The sequence below is a fragment of the Mus caroli genome, chromosome 10, assembly GCF_900094665.2.
Source record: "Mus caroli chromosome 10, CAROLI_EIJ_v1.1, whole genome shotgun sequence".
In the NCBI taxonomy this organism is placed as follows: Eukaryota; Metazoa; Chordata; class Mammalia; order Rodentia; family Muridae; genus Mus; species Mus caroli.
Window position 1 is genome coordinate 63,478,891 of NC_034579.1, and position 9,111 is coordinate 63,488,001.

The following is a 9,111-nucleotide window of genomic DNA, read 5'->3' on the forward strand; positions in this document are numbered from 1 at the left end:
CAGATGGTTGTGATCCACCATGTGGTCGCTGGGGTTTGAACTCATGACCTCCAGAAGAGCAGTCACTGCTCTTAACCACTGAGCCATCTCACCAGCTCCCCCCCCCCTTTTTTTTTCTTAACTGAGCATAAATTAAAACCTTAGATGGGAGAGGGGTTGAAGAGATGGCTCAATGGTTAAAATCACTTACTGCTCTTGATAAGGACCCGTGTACCGAGCCCCCATGGGGTGGCTCACAACCACCTCTGAGTCCATTTCTGAGGAATCTGATGCTCTCTTCTGACTTCCTTGGGAACCAAGGTGCACATACATACATGCAGGCAAAACCTTCATGAACACATAAAAATAACTAATTTTTAACCTAAATTCTCTGCAGCTTTTACAAGAGCTCATGTCTGCTTGTTTGGGGGATGCGGACTTGTTTGGTTTAGCTTTTTGTTTTGTTTTGTTTTTTTTAAGATTTATTATTATATGTTGGTGCCCTGTAGCTGACTTCAGACACACCAGAAGAGGGCGTCAGATCTCATTACAATGGTTGTGAGCCACCATGTAGTTGCTGGGATTTGAACTCAGAACCTTCGGAAGAACAGTCAGTGCTCTTTCCCACTGAGACATCTCTCCAGCCCCCCAGTTTTTGGTTTTTCAAGACAGGGATTCTCTGTCTTAGCCTTGGCTGTCCTGAAACTCACTCTGTAGACCAGGCTGGCCTCAAACTCAGGGATCTGCCTGTCTCTACTTCCCACGTGCTGGGATTAAAGGCGTGGGATTTTGTTTAATTAAGAAAATAGTAATCTTTATTACAGAAGGTAGAAAGCTGGGAGGGATTCCTGGCAGCTAGTTGTGGAAGCGTGTATGAACATGGGCAACCTCAGTGAAACTCCACACAATTGCCCTTTACAAAACCCCCTCTTTAGCCACTGAACCATCTCTCCAGCTTGCAGGTGCTTTTAACCTGGCTGCTCCACTTAGAGGCATTTATAGTGCAGAAGATTCACAGGAGTGCACACAGCCACACGTACATTGTCATTCAATACAGCAGCATCTGCAACAGCAAACGGCACAAAGCATCCCAAGGGGCTAACAGCAGAATGGCAGATAATCTACGGAGCTCGTGTTAAAGAACACTGTAAGGCAGAAAAACCAGGACAGCTAGGGCTACACAGAGAAACCCTGTCTCGAAAAAACACACACAATAATAATAATAAATAAAAATAGAAACTCTTGTGGGTTTATGTGAATAATTGCCAGGACGTGTTGTCAAAACCCAGGGGTTTACGTGCTGTATTGCAGGTAATAGATGGGAATGCACTGAATATATACATCTGCTCATGTGCAGAGTCAACCGTTAGAAAGGGGTGCTAACGGTGGGTACATAAATGAGCGGGAACAAATGTATCCGAGCATTTCAAATACACCGTCCTCAGTTTTAACTCCCTCAGAGTGGCGAGACCCACCCTGATGTTCCAAGCTGAATCCCACTGATGGGAAAAGGAACCACGCTCAGGCCAGGCCTAAGCCCTCTCTCTACCTTGTGTCTGTCACTGCTCTACAGGAGGGCGGGACCTGGGAGAATGGAGCCAATGAATGAGGTGAACCAAAGTCTGCTGCAGTAGCCAACTGTATCCCGAGTCTCAGACTGTTTCTACTCGAAGAGTTTAAAAGGTCACAGGAGTAAAGTTCTCGTGAGCTTGGGCTGTGGACAATCACCAGGACAACCTGCACGTGGCAAAAGCATGTTTTTTAATCCCACATAAAGGATATTTAACAACAGCGGGCAATAATGAGTGATCTGCAGTAAACCTGCTCCTATCCGCTACTCCTGGGAGCATCGCAAAAACACATTCCAAGAATAAGGCTGTGTTTTGGGGGGAAAAAAAAAACGAGGTCACAAGACTCTTGTTTTCTTGGAGTGTTCTCACAAGCACTAAAAATTCCCCTCACACAACTTTGTTCCTAGACCACATTCCGACAGTGTCCTTGAAAACAACCATCTCCAACATGTGAGGTTTTGTTTTGAATCTTAAGAGATAAAAAATTATATTCTGGTTAACAACATATTTGCATTCGTTTTAGGATTTAAAAAAAAAAAAAAAAAGAGTGGTGTGAAATGACCCACCCGTGGTTGCTTGCTCTCACCTCCTAAGGGCCCAAGAGCAGCCTGAACCACCCGGAACCTATGTAATACATCGGTTGCTGGGTGTGAGGATTCTTATCCTCGTTTTAAAACAAGGAAAACCAAAAAGAGACTGACTTGCTCATCCAGAAGCATCCGAAATTAAAAACTAGGAGTTGAAATTCTACTACAGGGAGACCTAACCACTAACTTTATGAGGTTTTGTCCTCCTCCTACAGGGGTGGTTTGAATGAAAATGGCCCCATAGGCCCATAGGGAGTGGCACTATTGGGAGGTGTGGCCTTGCTGAAGAAAGTGTATCACCATGGGGTCAGGTTTTGAAGTCTCCTGTGCTCAAGCTATGCCTAGTGTGGTGGGTAGTCTTTCCTGCTGTCTGCAGATCAAGATGTAGAACTCTCAGCTCCTTCTCCAGTACCGTGTCTGCCTGCATGCTGCCATGATTCCCGTCATGACAATAATGGATTATTCCAGCCCTAATGCAGTGTTTTGCTTAATAAGAGTTGCCATGGTCGCCTTCCTTTCTCGATCCTCCGCCATCTTGGCGGCTGGTGTTGGTTGGGGGTTGTCGCGCACCTAAGGCAGGAAGATGGTGGCCTCAAAAAAGACGAAAAAGTCTCTGGTGTCGATCAACTCTAGGCTCCAACTTGTTATGAAAAGTGGGAAGTACGTGCTGGGCTACAAACCGACTCTGAAGATGATCAGACAAGGCAAAGCCAAGTTGGTTATCCTCGCCAACAGCTGCCCAGCTTTGAGAAATCTGAAATAGAGTACCATGCCATGTTGGCTAAAACTGGGGTCCATCACCACAGTGGCAATAATATTGAACTGGGCACCGAGTGTGGAAAACACTACAGAGTATGCACACTGGCTATCATTGACCCAGGTGATTCTGATATTAGAAGCATGCCAGAACAGACGGGTGAGAAGTACACAAGAAAGTTTTCCTTTAATAAAACTTTGCCAGAGCTCCTTTTGGAAAAAAAGAAAAGGAAAAAAAAAAACAGAGTTGCCATGGTCATGGTGTCTTTTTGAGGCAATAGAAACCCTTAGACACCTAGTCTCTGGAATGTTTGGTCTTAGGGTTTCGGGATCTAGAAATTCCCATGCCTTTAACCTGGGCTTTCGAGTGACCCTTTCTTGGAGTTTGGGGAGGTAAACACATTGTGCCTAGAACTTCTGATCTAGGATAGGGTCAAAGAATAAATACTCCCCATTCTCACCTCTACTCTAACTGTGGTTTTGCTTAACTTTATATCTCTAGTTTCTGATAGCTACTCACTAATTACAAGTTGGATGGATGGATGCATGCATGGATGCATGCATGGATGGATAGGATAGGTGGGTAGGTGGGTGGATGGATGGATGAGTGGGTGGGTGGATGGAAGGATAGATGGATAGATGGATGGATGAGTGGGTGGGTGGGTGGATGAATGGTTGAGAGGCGTATGGATGAGTGGGTAGATGGATAGATGGATGGATGAGTGGGTAGATGGATAGATGGATGGGTGAGTGAGTGGGTGCATGGGTGGGTAGATGGATAGATGGATGGATGAGCGAGTGGATGGATGGATGGTGGAGTATATTAGTACATAGATGTGTGAATAGACAGATGAATAGGTGAGGGAGTGGACAGGTAGGTGAGCAGGGATATACAAACCATCACACAGGTAAATGAAGAACTAAATAATGAACTTCAGAGTGTGGTAGATGCCCAAATTTATTATAGTTTAGATAATAAAACAAAAATAGTTTTGAAAGACTTGATGAATAAATACACTTGGTATAAGTACAAAGTCATCTTGGTCTGCTCCTGAGCAGGACACTGCAGCCCTGTCACGGACCAGAGCTCCACACAATGGAAGGCTATAAACAGCAGGCGGCATCACATGAGGGTTTTGCAATAGAAGGTTCACAGGACACAACTGTCTCCATCACTCAGGCTTAAGCTGTTTGGAAATGGAAACAGTCATGCCCTGTGTATTACTTTATCCAAAAGATGCCAGGCTCCCTGCATGGGCCCAGACCATCTCTTGGCCTCCGTTTAGAGGCAGGTTGCCAGGATCCTTTCTGCCAAGGAATTTCTGCAGTCTTTATGATAGGGAGTGAGCCAGTTCAGCAGATGTATTCCTGTTTGTAAAAGCCTCCGAATTTCCCCTGATCAAGTGGGAAGGCCTATGCACACTGCCTCTGAGGACAGTGGGGGGACACTCAGTCACAGGCCTAGGCTGCATTCAAGGGTCTGGTTCCAAAAAGGCCACCTTCAGTGGTCCCTCCAGGGGAAACCTGGAGGTCACCTGGGAACCTCTAAGACATTGGAGCTCAGTCTTCCTAACGCTGAGGCCCTTTGATACAGTCCCCATGTCTTGGTAACCCCCTAACATTAAATTATTTCATTGATATTTCATAACTATAATGCTGCTACTGTTTCGAATCATAATGTAAATATCTGATATGCAGGATATCTGATAGATCAACCCTTGAGGTGAGAAACTGACACTCTATAGAAACAATAAGCCCCCAGGCCAGGTGCCATGTAACTGTTAGGTTTACTGTCTTGGGTAAAATGGCATAGTAACCAGATGTCCTGAGAAAGGGAACAAACCAGTTCTCAATAGCAGGCAAACTGAGGCTTGGAAAGTCATTTCCCCATGAACCAAAAAAGCATCCAAAGCCCTCTCCACAGCCAGCATGCAGCCAGCCCTCTTTTCCATCTTCCTGCTAACAAGCAGGGTTACCTGTTATATTCTGGCAACAGAACCTTTGTGTATGGCTGGTCCTGTTTCCCCATTGGTTCTTGATCTGTCAGCAAAGACGACATGGGCCAATCACTGGGCAGGACAGATAGGCAGGACTTCCAGGTCCCGGGAGGCAAGGAGAGGAGAACAGAGTTCCTGATGCTTCTGATGGAGAAAAGGTGACCAGCCTTGTGAGATTTTGGGCGGAGCAGCTGTTTGTGACCATTCCTACAGGCGGGAAGTCGGAAGTGTTTAGCTAGGATGTAACTGAGCTACTAAAGCTGAGGGCAGGTGGAGAAGTGCGGAGATAAGAATATTGATGAGGGCAAGCTTTTCCTGGCGGGAGATAGTATCGCCCAGCAATTGTGTCAAAAGGCAAATTGAAATTGAACAACTGTGTGTCCGTGTCTTTTATCTGTGGATTCAAGGGAAGCTGGGTTGGAGCTGGTAGCGCTGCCCATTCCCGGATTGTGGGCAGGGTAGCAAAAGTTACTTGCAACACCTTTGACTGGAACTGAAGGTGAGACACCCAGACAGATCTGACCACCACGTGTTTAAGCTGTCTTCTCCTCTCTGAGCTTCGGGTGTTATTGTCTTCAGATCGTTTGTTTGAAAACAGAACTCACTGTGTAGCTCAGGTTGGCTTGGAATTCATGATGGTCCTGCCTTGCTAGGGATACAGGCCTGTGCCACCTCACCGAGATTTCAGCTACCTTCTGGTTAGAGCCTGGACCAGTTGCGGAAGCCACAAGCATCGCCAGCCATCTTGGTCCCTGAATAACTATCTGCAGTCAGTCACTAAGCTGTCTTTTTATGGCCCAGTGCTATGACTACAGAAAAAAAGGGGGGTGGGGGGGAGAGAACACTCCCATTGTGTGAGGTATTTCCCATCATGCCTTGCAGAAGTTAGCCAACCCTCAACAGGCTGTGTCAGGCCGACATGGCAGGGTCCCCTCACCTGCCTCAAATGTTATCATCATAAATCATGAGCAATTAAGTCTCTTCTCAGACATCAGATCCAAACAGACCTCATTGGCTTTGGAAAGCTGGCCCGGTAAGCCTGCCGCAGGGCTCTGTATGGCTCAGCAAAGATACAGGGCAGGATTGGTAAACACTGAGTGCTCCACGACACTCAACATGTGTGTTCATTCATAAGACAGATACGTTTACACTGTGCTGCCAATAGTCCTAGCGTGATTTAAACATAACCCTAATAAGAGAGAGATTAAATCTATACATAAAAGTTAATGAAAGTGTGACACTTCTTATAACATTTAGATTGTCTTTCATACCCCTTGCCGGATGCTACTCATTTAAGCCCTGGAGCCTCAGCTTTCTGGGGTGGAAAATGTGTTTGTGGAGAAATGACTGGTTTCAAGGAATAATGGAAACCTCTTGGGTAGCTTACACTCAGGCAACACCTTTCGCTGAGCTATCTCCAGGTCCTGTCCAGGTTGCAAGTGTGGACTTTGTGTTATCTGACAGTGCAGACTTCAAGTCTGTTGCCAGGGTAACCAGACAAAGAAAGCTGTGGGATGGAATAAAATGTTTTATTTATCTTGTTTCTGTTAAAGCTAGCAGAGCAGCCCCAAGGGGTGTGCTGGGTCATCAATGGTGACTATTTAAGGATGAATGGATGGCTGGATATATAAAGTCATTGTTAGCCCACAGGAAAACCACAGCTAAGATGTAATTCTCAGACAGGTGTGGCTACTCAAACCAGTAATCCCCGGACTCTACGGAGCTGAAGCAGAAAGATCATAATTTCAAGCCTAGCCTGGGTTATGGAATGAAAGCCTTAAAAACAATAATAAAATCCACAAAATAATTCCCTTCCCCAAACTCTCCATCACAGATGAGACTATTACAGCTCCCCTCAAAGGAACACACAAGAGAGCAAAACTACCCGCAAGTGCGAGAAATTGCTGTTATTAAGTAGTGCATGATTATTCAAGAACAATGATGTGACGTCATTCCTAACAAAGCGTCTACTCTACTCTTAAAAAAATAAAACAGAAAGCCAGGCTGGAGACTTACACCTATCATCTCAGCATTGGAATTATTTTTTGAGTGCTAGGCCGTCCTGGACTTCAGCATGAGATCCCGTTTCAAAAATTCCAAATGCAAGGGCTGGAGAGGCAGCTTAGCAGTTAAGAGCAGAGCAAAGGCTGCTCTTGAAGAGGACCTGAGTTCAAGTCCCAGCATCCAGTGGCTCACAAAGACCTATAACTCCAGCCCCAGAAGGGCCACGCCCTCTCCTGGCCTTCAGCCACGCCCTCTCCTGGCCTTCAGCCACGCCCTCTCCTGGCCTTCAGCCACGCCCTCTCCTGGCCTTCAGNGCCACGCCCTCTCCTGGCCTTCAGCCACGCCCTCTCCTGGCCTTCAGCCACGCCCTCTCCTGGCCTTCAGCCACGCCCTCTCCTGGCCTTCAGAATATTGTGCTCACATTCACATACCCACACAGAGATACCCGCACATAATTAAAACACAAACATTTCTTAAACTATAAATACATAGTGTGCATATATAATTAAGAATAAAACATTAATATACTTAACAGAGGAAATTAAAAATTGGTTAAATTAAATTACATCAGCATGCCCCATTGCTGCCACCAATGAACTCAGAGCTACAGGCACCTATGGAAATCTAGCAAACTCTCACTTTTCTAATATATAGATGAAAGTGTATCATTTTGTGTTTTATTGAGACACATTTATTATATAGTAGTCATTGATTCTGCTATAAAATATCAATCAACAAGTTTGGTGGTAGAATTACTCTTCTTTCTTTTTTTTTTTTTTTTTTCTTTATACTTCTCTGCAAACTTTCTTTAACAAACACAGACGATTCTTTCTGATTTTGAAGTAGTAGAACAGGAAATGTTCTGTTTCTGTCCAGGTATAACTTAAATTGGACTAAGAAGTGACCACAGGCTGAGCATGGTGGCGCACGCCTTTAATCCCAGCACTTGGGAGGCAGAGGCAGGTGAATTTCTGAGTTCGAGGCCAGCCTGGTCTACAGAGTGAGTTCCAGGAGAGCCAGGGCTATACTGAGAAACCCTGTCTAAAAAAAAACAAAAAACAAAAAACAAAACAAAAAAAAGTGACCATGGCCTTTTGTAAGAAATCATTAACATCATAGAAGAACAGAGAGTAAATACAACCACTTAATATGCATTTCATATTCCACTCAAAAGACATAGTGGTGAATTCAATCTTTCATCTTAAAATTCTTGATCAAACACCTCTTAAGCTATAATTTTTTTTTTTTTAAAGATGTCTGGAGGCCAGAGGGATGGCTCAATAGTTAAAGGTGCTTGCTGCTCGTACACAGGACCGGAATTCCGTTCATTGCTCATTCGGGGCTCACCACCACCACCAAAACCGTCCTACATGACGGTGGTGCATGGTTGGGGGGAAGCTAGCTGGAATAGAATAAAGACCCTCCTGTGAGTTGCCTCAGATCGACTTGTATCAAAGTCCAATGCAGTGGTTCACGTTTGAGATGCCAGTACCTGGCAAGGCTGCCAGGAGTTTGAGGTCAGCCTGAGCAACACACTGAATCCTGATCCGGCAAAACTCAAAAACAAAAGAACAAAAATGAAACTTTCTATCTGAAGTCACATATTAGTTTATATTATCCCAGTCTTGACCAATTTAAGTGATGTCAGACTCCAGAATACTAAAAATACAGGCATATACCACTGAGAGAACAGACCAACTCCATCTTGGGTTCAGGCTCCATCTTATTGGTTGAACTCGAGTTAACCAATAAACCTGCACCTAGCACTAGTTTCCAGGTCACTCCCTATTAACCACCAATCAGGAGGAAAGCAGGACTTAAATTTATGGTTCAGCTCCCAGCACCAGCCAATCATTTTAAAGGGCAACAAATCCCATAATAGCTCCCCTCCAATCAGATGTGTGCCAAGCTGGAAACCCCCTTGCTTGTTTGCTTGCCTCTATAAATGCTTGAAACTATGCTCTGGGCTTCACCCTCCCATCCTGCTGTGTCAGTGACGGTGGTGAGCCCAAGTTCGAGTTTGAATAAAGACCATCGGAACCAGGTCCTTGACAGTCTTTTGGAGTTTGCGAACGCTTCCTGAACGGGTTCAACACCATCATCTTCAACTCAGAAAGCAACTTAAGTGCCGGGCGTGGTGGCGCATGCCTTTAATCCCAGCACTCGGGAGGCAGAGGCAGGCGGATTTCTGAGTTCGAGGCCAGCCTGGGCTACAAA

The 9,111-nt window shown here is 45.3% G+C and overlaps 1 pseudogene; it reads left to right on the forward strand.

Annotated features, from left to right (window-relative positions):
- The first annotated feature begins 2,677 nt into the window (after positions 1–2,677).
- LOC110302699 lies at positions 2,678–5,927 on the forward strand (annotated as a pseudogene).
- Positions 5,928–9,111: the final 3,184 nt, after the last annotated feature.